This window comes from Octodon degus, unplaced genomic scaffold, assembly GCF_000260255.1.
Source record: "Octodon degus isolate 3935 unplaced genomic scaffold, OctDeg1.0 scaffold00160, whole genome shotgun sequence".
NCBI lineage: Eukaryota > Metazoa > Chordata > Mammalia > Rodentia > Octodontidae > Octodon > Octodon degus.
Genome location: NW_004524736.1, coordinates 6197752 through 6208092, shown reverse-complemented (window position 1 = coordinate 6208092; position 10341 = coordinate 6197752). Strand labels below are relative to the sequence as shown.

General features: G+C 37.8%; 1 protein-coding gene and 1 non-coding gene across 2 annotated transcripts in view; one reads left to right on the top strand and one right to left on the bottom strand.

Moving 5' to 3' along the window:
• Window positions 1-10341, bottom strand: part of Klhdc10 (kelch domain containing 10) — a 67708-nt gene that overhangs the window by 45273 nt on the left and 12094 nt on the right. The window lies entirely within an intron of this gene.
• On the top strand, window positions 7902-8008 carry LOC111813039. Its single transcript, XR_002818384.1, has one exon. It is a non-coding gene; the product is annotated as a U6 spliceosomal RNA (small nuclear RNA).

Here is a 10341-nt window from a genome sequence, read left to right as displayed (position 1 = left end):
ACATAAGGACTGTGTACACTATTGATACATGATACCCATGATTATAGCTACAAAACTTCCAATGCCTAAACCAAAGAAAAAAGCTTAGACACCCATTTAAATTTACAAATAAAGATATTGTGATATATATATATGCAGGAAGATGATTTTATTTTTATTTAATTTTATTTATTTTTTTTTGGCAGAACCCATGATTATAGCTACAAAACTTCCAATGCCTAAACCAAAGAAAAAAGCTTAGACACCCATTTAAATTTACAAATAAATATATTGTGATATATATATATATATATTTCTCCCCCTGTATTTTAGAGAAGGGTCTACAGGGTGTTCAGGGTCTCACTACTAGATCAGACTCACAGTGATCTGCCTGTTTACAGCCTCTCAAGAGCTGGGATTACAGGTGCAAGCCACCATGCCATCTCAGCAGGCCCCAGGGACAGGGCTGGCATGGCAGGCCTGGGGATCAAACCCCCAGCCCCTGTGCCTGCTTGCAGGTGCTTTAATCCACTGAGCTATTTGGCTGGCCCTTTTTCCTGCTTATATGATTCAGCATCTATAAAGAATTTCAACAGGGGCTGAGAATTTGGCTCAGCAGTAGAACACTTGCCTAGCAAGCTGAAAGCCCTGGGTTCAGTCCTCAACACCAAAAAACAAAAAATAAACCTCCCCTAAGAATTTCAACCAGGCCTGATGGTGCACTTGTGTAATCCCAGCACTCTGGGAGGCTCAGGCAGGACGATTCCAAGCTCAAGCCCAGCTGAACAACTTAGTGACTTAACAAGACCCTGCTTCAAAATAAAAAGGGGGGATGTAGCTCAGTGCAAAGGCCCTAGGTTCAATCCCCAATACCACCACCAAAAAAAGAAAATAATTTCCGAAGGGAAAGAAATTAACACTGTATTTAGAATCAATCCACACAGGTGTGCAAATTGCTTGCTACATAAGAGCTCTAAGCCAGATAACTAAGGGGGGGATAAAACCCAGCCTTACAAAACCCAGCTCCACTGTCAATATACCCCGTGGGATAAGGTCTACCTAGAAAAGGCATCTCTTTAGCACTTCCCAATGGCAAACCTTAGGCTAGCACTGATTCACTTGTACAGTAAATGACTATTTTAAATTTAAGAGAATCAACATTAACTGGATGCAACATACACACACACACACACACTCATCTAAAAATTTCTGCCTTTTGCCTTTCAAAACAAAATCTGAGCCTCTATCTGAACTCTGTTCTGTTGTGCTTCTTTTGTGTAGAGTAGTCCTTAGGAAGCACTAGTTTCATCTTGAATCCTTTTTGAAACAATGTAATACAAATACATACGAGATAAATATAAATTTCTATGTGAAATTTTTCATTTTTTTACAATGTGATTTTGTAGTGCTTTTGTTTGATTAGTAATATGCATTTGAGATAGATATATAAACTGAGGGTTGGGGAGATAGCTCAGTAAAATAAGTACTTGCCTGGCAAGCACAGGGTCCCGAGTTCAATCCCCGGTACCGCAAAAAAAAAAAAAAAAGAAAGAAAGAAAGAAACCAAATACATTAATAGTACTGTTAAAAGAACTCATTTAATGTTCCCCATTACACTACAAGATAGATACTACTGTGATTTCCAATTTACAGATGAGGAAACTAAGGCACAGTGATTTAAGTAATTTGCACAGGGTCACTTAAGCAGCAAGTGAAAACCTGAAATACAAGCACATGTATTTTGAATCTAAATAAAAAAGGTATAGCTAATGGAGGCATTTAATAATAAATACTTAAGTGAACAAATGAAGAATACCAATGCAGTGATTCTCAACAAGAAAGGCAGTCTCCCAATCTCCCAAAGAAGTTAGCCCCCTCTTCCAAGATTTTTGTCTTATCCCCGTTCTACTATATGCTATCATACTACCTCAGTAATTTATGATAACTAAGAGAATGATGATAATAGTTCTCATCTCTTGAGTTTTAGAAGATAAAAAGGATGGTTTAAGAACAACTGTGCTGGCAAGCTGAACCATGCACTTTGATGTATTTATGAATCTAGCCATGGTGTGAACAGCTGTTGACAACACACTCTCTCCTAAGACACTATCCTAATGCATAACACAGGAAATGTACCTTTAGGGACTCACTAAATCAAACCAACTATCTGTCCCTACACCCTACAGATATTTATTCTAAACATTTTATTTTCATGTACATGTTTATAAACCACTTCATCTGTGTCTGACAACAAAAGACAGATAAATGGATAAATGAACGGAAATTCCTGATTCTTGTTATCTCTGTTGCTTGACATTTCTACTGCTCAGGGAAAGTCTTGTGGTTGTGGATTATTTACACTGCTTCCTCCTGCCTTGCTGCAATTTTGTTTTCTTCACTTCATTCTCTCACCTCCTCCAATATTATTCTCAATTTTTGTAGAAAAAGTTAGGCCTAGTGTAGAATTTGTCTCCCTCTATATATACAAAGCAATCATTAGCATATTGAAAGAATTTTCAAATCTTATGCTCTTCTTTATCATTCTGATCTATAATATTTATTATTTAAGTCTCCTTTAATGGAAAAAAACAGGATTATTAGTTGAGTTTTGTCAGTGGGAGAGAGAAGGGGCACAAGCAGATGTGATATTGAAACCACTCATCTTTATAAATGCTGAATTCTTGAATAGACTTATTTTATAAAAACAGGCTAGGAGGATCTCAAGGACTAACTAATCAAGAGAAGGAAAGGAGAAGAGCTAGGAAACACGAATAAGTTAAGTCATACAGTTATATGTAGAAGATGGGCAAGGCAATTATCCTGAGAATCTCCAGAAGATTTCTGAATCTAGCAGTTAATTGGAAAAATTCTCACCCTGACTAACTATATATACTGATACCTATGAACTAAGCTACTGCACTGCAGATGGTAATTTGTAATAGTAGTTTCATGCTTGGAGAGTCTGTCATTTTGGTCATCTGAACAAGGGCTGCTTGTCATGACATGCCAGTTGCTGCTATGATGTCTCTTGGGTAGATGCTTGTTCAAAAAGTAGGGGGTTGTGAATGAAAGCAAGAGACAGGAAAAGGAATATTGTGGGACTGTCCTGCTTCAAGGTTGTATATGGTGAGATTTTTGGCCTTATGTGTAACATAAGAAGTATATAATTCTTTATGCCTATTTTTAAAATATATTCTAATTTTTAAATGTTTTTTATTATATTCTGTAGGGACTTAAAGTTCAACATATCAATACTTGATGAAAAATACCTGTTCCACATTATGCCTAAGAAGTTTGATATGCAGACAGATAGCGAGGTTAAGCTTAACAGCCAAGTTGTATGGTAATAACAATAAGCTAGTCTTCTGGATGGTTAACAACCTAAGTTTGCAGACCAAAAGTAGAGAAAAAGGAGGGCTGCAAGGAAAGCCAACATTTTGGCCCTAGCCTTCTAAGGTCAATTAAGACTCAGGACATATGAGAACTTGTACTATAATGTCATATAACTCAGTAGTGTCCCAAATTTTCTGATCAAGGAGATTATGGGGCCAAAGAGGAAAGTGATCGATGATGTAGAGTGTGCCTAAGGAGAGGCACATGGAGAGAAAACATTCTCTCAAGCTTTCACAGAGAGCACATTGGCCAAGCAATGGCCGTGACTCATCCACATGGCTGACAATGACAAAGGTTCTACAATCTGAGGTACAGGATCTCAGGAAAAATCCTGAGGGGATTTGACTGACCTTATCAGACCCAAAAGCTACAACTCTTGTTGCATAGGTCCTGCTTTACCTTGGTCTTAACCATCCAGCAGAAAAGAATAAAAACGAAATATAAGAAGTAAAGCCATGCTGTTATGTTGAGCTGTAGGGGACTCAGGTCAACAATTTCTGACACACTGCCAGTCAAGCAGAAGACCCAATTCTATTATGGGCTACAGGACTCTTTTAGAATATTTTGCTGAGTTTACACACCTATAATATTCAAATAACAGAACTTAACAAAAAAAGGGGATACAGATCAATGTCCATTTTGTATCTGTGTATTCAAATGGCTAAGATCGATATACAGTTACATTCTCTTAATGAATAGAGGGATTTTTTCTAATGGTGTTTGTAAGTAGGATATCATGTCTGCATCTTGTACAGCAATTAACCACTAGGAAGAATGTATACAATGTGCTAATTATTGAAAATGTCCTACCAGTTTGGTTTGAAACTGTCTCATTGCTATTTGTTTCTCAATAAATTTATGGAAAAAAATAGACTAGGAATTTTTACGTATTTACATGTATTAGTCAAAGTATCATAATTCATAAATCTGTGTTAGATTACAATATTATATCTGAATCTAATAAACATAACATTCCCAGGAATACTCTGATTTAAAATAGCAACACCACATTCTTAATATTTATGAATGGCTGCCAAGGCTTTGAAATAAAAACCCTACCCTTTGGGCCCAGCTTAATCTTTTTTAGGAAGAATTAACTATAAATACTTTGCTAACTATATGCATAATATATGGTCATTCTCTAAAGCTCTAAAACTTCTGCAATTCTCAAAAGGAATCACATATACTTCAAATCCTTATAATACCTGTCTTATAGTGGTTCCCAAAACACTACACTAGTTGTTTTCTTGTGAGCTTATTTAAAAAAAAAAAAAAAAAATTAAGCTGGGCATGGTGGCATATGCCTGTAATCCCAGCAAGTTTTCCTGCACGTTTGAGGCTAGCCTGAGCTATATATATAGTGTTTTCAAGGTTACCCTGAACTTTATAGCAAGACTCTGTCTAAAAAAACTTTAAAATTTTTTATCTGATATTTTAAAAACTGTTTTAAATGGCTTATATAGAGGGGATTTAACAATTTCATTTGAAAAGCTTGGATAACTTCAGTATCCAGGTCATGGTAAAGTCAGGACATGTGTAAAATATCTTACATTAAATTCCCAAAGGCACCAAAAAAAAAAAAAAAAAAAACCCACAGTAAAACTAACTTCTATTACAAGAAATGTATATAAGGCATAATATTTTACAATGCTATTCTGAATAACTGCTAAGAATTCTATTGTGGAAAAAGCAGAAAGCCAGTAAGGATATCTTAAGTATGATAGCAAAACATCTGAATGAAGGATTACATTCAGAAATGTCTACTTTTTGTTCTACAAATAAATCTTGACAGCTGTTTTTTAATGTTTTTGATTAGTATATGTTTGCAATACATAATGTTTACATGGTGGAGATGGTACATGTATATAACACATCTAAATTGCTTCTTAAATCCACTTCCCTTCTCTCCCCTATCTCTTGATTCTCTTCCTTTTTGGGAAAGATTTATCGCCCTACTTCCTATTTTCTATCTTTTACTATGCTCTTCAGAAATATCTAGTTTTGGGGACCAGGGAGATAGCTCAGTGGAATAAGTGATTGCCTGCCTGGCAAGCGCAAGGTCCTGAGTTTGATCCCTGGTACCACCCAAAAAAAAAAAAAGAAATATCTAGTTTTGACCTCAGCACAGTAACAGGTGCCCATATCCTCAGCACCTCAAGAGGCTGAGGCAGGAGGGTCACAACTTCAAGTATAGCCTGGGGAACTTTAGTGAGACCTTCTCTCAAAAAAATGCATAAAAGGAGGCATCCATTCTTTCTCTGAAGGAAGACTTTGGGGTCTGAGACAGGGGCTCACTTATGTAACCCAGGCTGGCCTCCAACTAGAGGTCATCCTCTAGCTTCAGCTTCCCAAGTGTTGGGATTACAGGTGTACGCCCACCACTCCTGGCTGAAATAATTTTAAAAGACAAAGTTTCACAAGAATATCTGCAGTGAATTCTTTATAAAAGCACAGACATATTTTAGACTTAAGGGGGCCTGGCCCTAGCTCAGGCCTTTAAGTGGCTGCTTCCACAAAGCTGTCAGCCTCAGGTTGCTGGAGTTCGAACCTCACAACTCTCCCGCTGGCCAAAAGTGCCCTGAAGGCATTCGAGGAACAAAAAAAAAAAAAAAAAAAATTTTAGACTTAAGACTTAAAATCATAATTTAAGTCTAAGGAAATTTTGTTGTAGCTTTATCTCCCTGAATGCCTTTAAAGTACATGCATTTTTTTCCCCACACTGGCCCGGGAAGCAAAGCTATCTTCCAGCCCTTTTATTTTTTTATTTTGAAGCAGAATCTTATGACAGTGCCTAGGATGGCCTCAAACTTGAGATCCTCCTGCCTTCAGACTTTCAAGTAACTGGGGTTAAAGGTGTACTACTACACCTAGCTATGTACATGTATTTAAAGATAAATATATTTTAATTCTTAAGAGTCAGAACACAATTACACATTTCATATTCTTTGTATACTCATGAAATTTGTATGAGTGTGTTTTTTTCAGGAATTTGTTTTTTTATGTGACACTAAGATACTTGTGGTTTATGGTTAATCAACTGCGTATCTGACTCAAATTAATTGAGTTAACAATGCTGATGAAACCATAATGCAGCTGGGCATGATGGTACATACCTGTAATCCCAGCATTTGGGAGGCTGAGGCAGAAAGACAGCTGGGAGTTTGAGAGCTCAAGGCCAGCCTGAACTTCAGAGTGAGACCTTGTCTCAAAAAGACAAGACAAAAAGAAACTATATGGCAAGGAGCTACTGTTGATAGAAACGGAAAAAGAAAAAGCATCATTCAACTCCAAAGATTATTTACAATCTCATTTTCTTGCTAGTCATCCTAGTTCTCATTTCACTGTCTAGTCATACAGACAATTCAATGATCACATCTTAGACAAATCTTGGTGCAAATTTCTAGAAGTAGAGAAAAGATAAACAAGAAAAGTATGAGGTTGGGCTGCATTTTCAATGCAGCAGCAAGCCCCCGAAGGATTGTGACTAGGAAGCAATTTAACCATAGATGTGCTTTATGAAAATTAATTTTGTTTCAATAGACAATACATATTAGGAAAGAAAAAAACAACAACAATACACCCCACATTATGAAAACAACAGCAAGAACAGAGAAAAACAGGGAGCAGAGAAGACAGTGGCAAAGTGGTTAAGAGCAAGGTCTTTAGAACCACCACCTGGGGACCAATCCAGCTTCTTCCCTTCATTAGCTGCTAGTACTTGGACAAAGTGTTCGATGCCCATCTTTCACGCCTCAGCTACCTTTATTTATAAAAAAAGGGGACAAAAATAGTATCTACCCATCACAAGATTATGAGTAAATGTTCATAAAAGTACCTAGCTAATTTTATTATAGGAACAAAATCTGAAAAATTCCTAATCAATGAAAAAAAAAAAAAGAATAGACAATTGAAATGAGCATACATTTCTCAGAAGAAAAATACAAATGGTCAAAAAATATATGAAGGAAGGGCTGGCCAGACAGCTCAGTGGATTAAAGTGCCTGCTTAGGCAGATACAAGGGCTGGGGGTTCAATCCACAGCCTGCCATGCCAGCCTTGCCCCAGGGGTACGCTGAGACTTTTATTGAGACTGGGCCACCTGGGCGTGGTGGCACATGCCTGTAATCCCAGCACTTGGGAGGCTGAAAAACAGGAAGGATCACTATAAGTCCAAGGTGTAGTAAGACCCGGAGACCCTGTACTAAACACATTTAAAAAAAAAAAAAAAAAAAAAGGGCCAGGCAGATAGCTCAGTAAAATATGTGCTTGCCTGGCAAGTGCAAGGTCCAGAGTTCAATCCCCCTTACTGGGGGAAAAAAGTTCAACAGCTTTAGGCATTAGAGAAATACAAATGAAAACAACAGTGAGATTTAATCTTATATCAGAAAACAGGGCCATTATCAAGAAATCAAGAATGGGATAAAGTTTAAGTGTGCTAACACAACTTAAATTTGTAAGCAGTGAAAAAAAGTTTCATGGAAAAAGAATACCTTGTGCTATACTCTAACTTGTTTAAAAATAAAGGCAGTGTGCTTGCTTCAGCAGCACATATACTAAAATTGGAACGATACAGAGAAGATTAGCATGGCCCTTGCGCAAGGATGACATGCAAATTCGTGAAGCATTCCATATTTTTACAAAGTTTAATGAGAAAAAATAAAAATAAAAATAAAGGTAGTGGGCTGGGGAAATAGCTTGGCGGTCTAAGTGCCTGCTGGCAAGTGGAAGGACCCAAGTTCGATTCCTGGTACCGCATGTCTTGCCCCCTGGAACCCAGGGTACACCCTATCACCCCGAAACCAGATGTGGTGGTGCACTCTGTAATCCCAGCACTGGGGAGGCTGAGACAGGAGGATGGATCACTACAAGTCTGAACTGTGTAGTGAGACACTGTATCCAATAAATAATAAATCAATAAGAATAAAGGTAGCATATATCCACATGTATGTATATTTTGGAAAGAGGGTATTTTGGAAAGATACACCTTCAAGGATACAGACCAGAAAACAAGAAATCTCAGGTGGAATGAAGACATCCTCCCTTGCATATTATCTGATTTCACCATAGTTATATGTTTTCAATTTAAAAAAAATAAATAAATAAATGAAAACAATTAGACAGGGGCCAGAATGTAGGTCAGTGGCACAGCACCTGCTTGGCAAGCACAAAGGCCCTGCCTAAGTTTGATGATTACTAGTTAAAAAAATAAATGAGGCAGCAAAATGAGCTCAGTAATAGGAAGTCATATTTACATATTTAGGAAATCCTATTTACATATGAGTTCTACAATCTTGCCAAGAATAAAGATAAAAGTCTAATGATAGTAAGGGTTCAAAAGTTACTAAAGTTGGGCTGAGTTAGTCCGCTCAGCGGACTAAAGCGCCTGCTTAGGCAAGCACAGAGGACCGTGGTTCAATCCCGTCGTGCCATGCCAGCCCTGCCCCCTGGGCGGGCTAAGCCAGCCAAAGTCCGGACATAGTAGTGAACACCAAACAGGAAGATCACTATGAGTTCGAGCTATGGAAAGAGACCCTGTAACAACAAATACATAGGAAAAAAAAAAGTTACTAAAGTCATTAAAACAAAGAAGATTAAAAAAAAAAAAAAAAGGTGGATTTAAAAATAATCCAGAATCAGTAATGGTGGTCCATGCCTGTAATACCAGCACTCCAAAGGCTGAGGCAGAAGGATAAGCAGAAGGAACATAAGCTTGGGCTCCATAGTGGGTTCAAGGCCTGCCAGCCTGAATTGAACTGCAGAGCACCTTGTGTCAAAAAAGAAAATCCAAACTAGGCATGTCACACACCTGTACTCCCAGCACTTGGGAGGCTGACGCAGCAGGATCATTTTGTGAGCTTGAGACCAGCCTGGGCTACAAAGTGAGCTCGAGGTTAGCCTGAACTGCATAAGGAGACCTATGTCTCAAAAAAGACAAAAAAAAAAAAGTCCAGAGAGTTGGTAGCACATTCTTGTAATCCCAGCTCTTGGGAAGCTGAGGGAAGAGGATCATAGAAGGTCACACAACTATTTCTGATAAGATTCAACTTAAAAATGTCCTTTATTTCTTTCATGGTGCTAGAGATTGAACCTAGAGCCTTGCTCATGACAAGCATGAATTCTACAATAGAGTCATACTTCCAGCCCCTAAAATTGTACTGTATTTTTTTTTTTGTGACAGGGTCTTGCTGTGTAGTTTAAACTGGTCTTGAACTAAATATGTATCCCAGGTTGCTTCAAACTCAGCAATCTTGTGCATTTCCAGCTTGTACTACACTTTGTATTTGGAAAAGCCATTTGAAAACTGGATGTGCTAAATTCCTGGGGCGGGGGGAAGTACTTAAACTTATGTAATGTAAAATAATCTAAAATCCATACTGTTGCAAAAATAACTATGGATTCCAGGTATGATGGCTCATGTGTATAATTCCAACACTCAGGAGGCTGAGGCAGGAGGATCACCAGAAGTTTGAAGCCAGCCTGAACTACAGGTGAGACCCTGTCTCAAAAAGAAAAAGGAAAATTGGTATGAGCAATTGGATAAGGTTGAGTTAAAGGAATGAATCAAATGTGTTTCTAGGTTTCTGGCTTGACTCAAATTAATGATGTGGCCATTAAAACATTAATTAGTACAAACAGCACAGGAGGAAGAGCAGGTTTGACAAGAAAGATGATGAAACTGTTTTCTGTGAATACTGCTTAATCTTAACTTTTGTTCTAAGGTTTATACTGTATCTTTGACTTACAATTTATTAAAAAGACATTGTATGATATCTTCTCCTAGTATTAGAAACTTTAAAAAGTATATTTCCAGGGCTGGTGAGATGGCTCAGTGGTCTAAAGCACCTACTTAGAACAAACTAAGCTAAGCAAAGCACAGGGACCGCAGTTCAATCCCCAGCACCACATGCCAGCCAGCCCCGCCCCCTGGTGGGCTGAACTGGCCACACACACACAAAATACATAAATAAA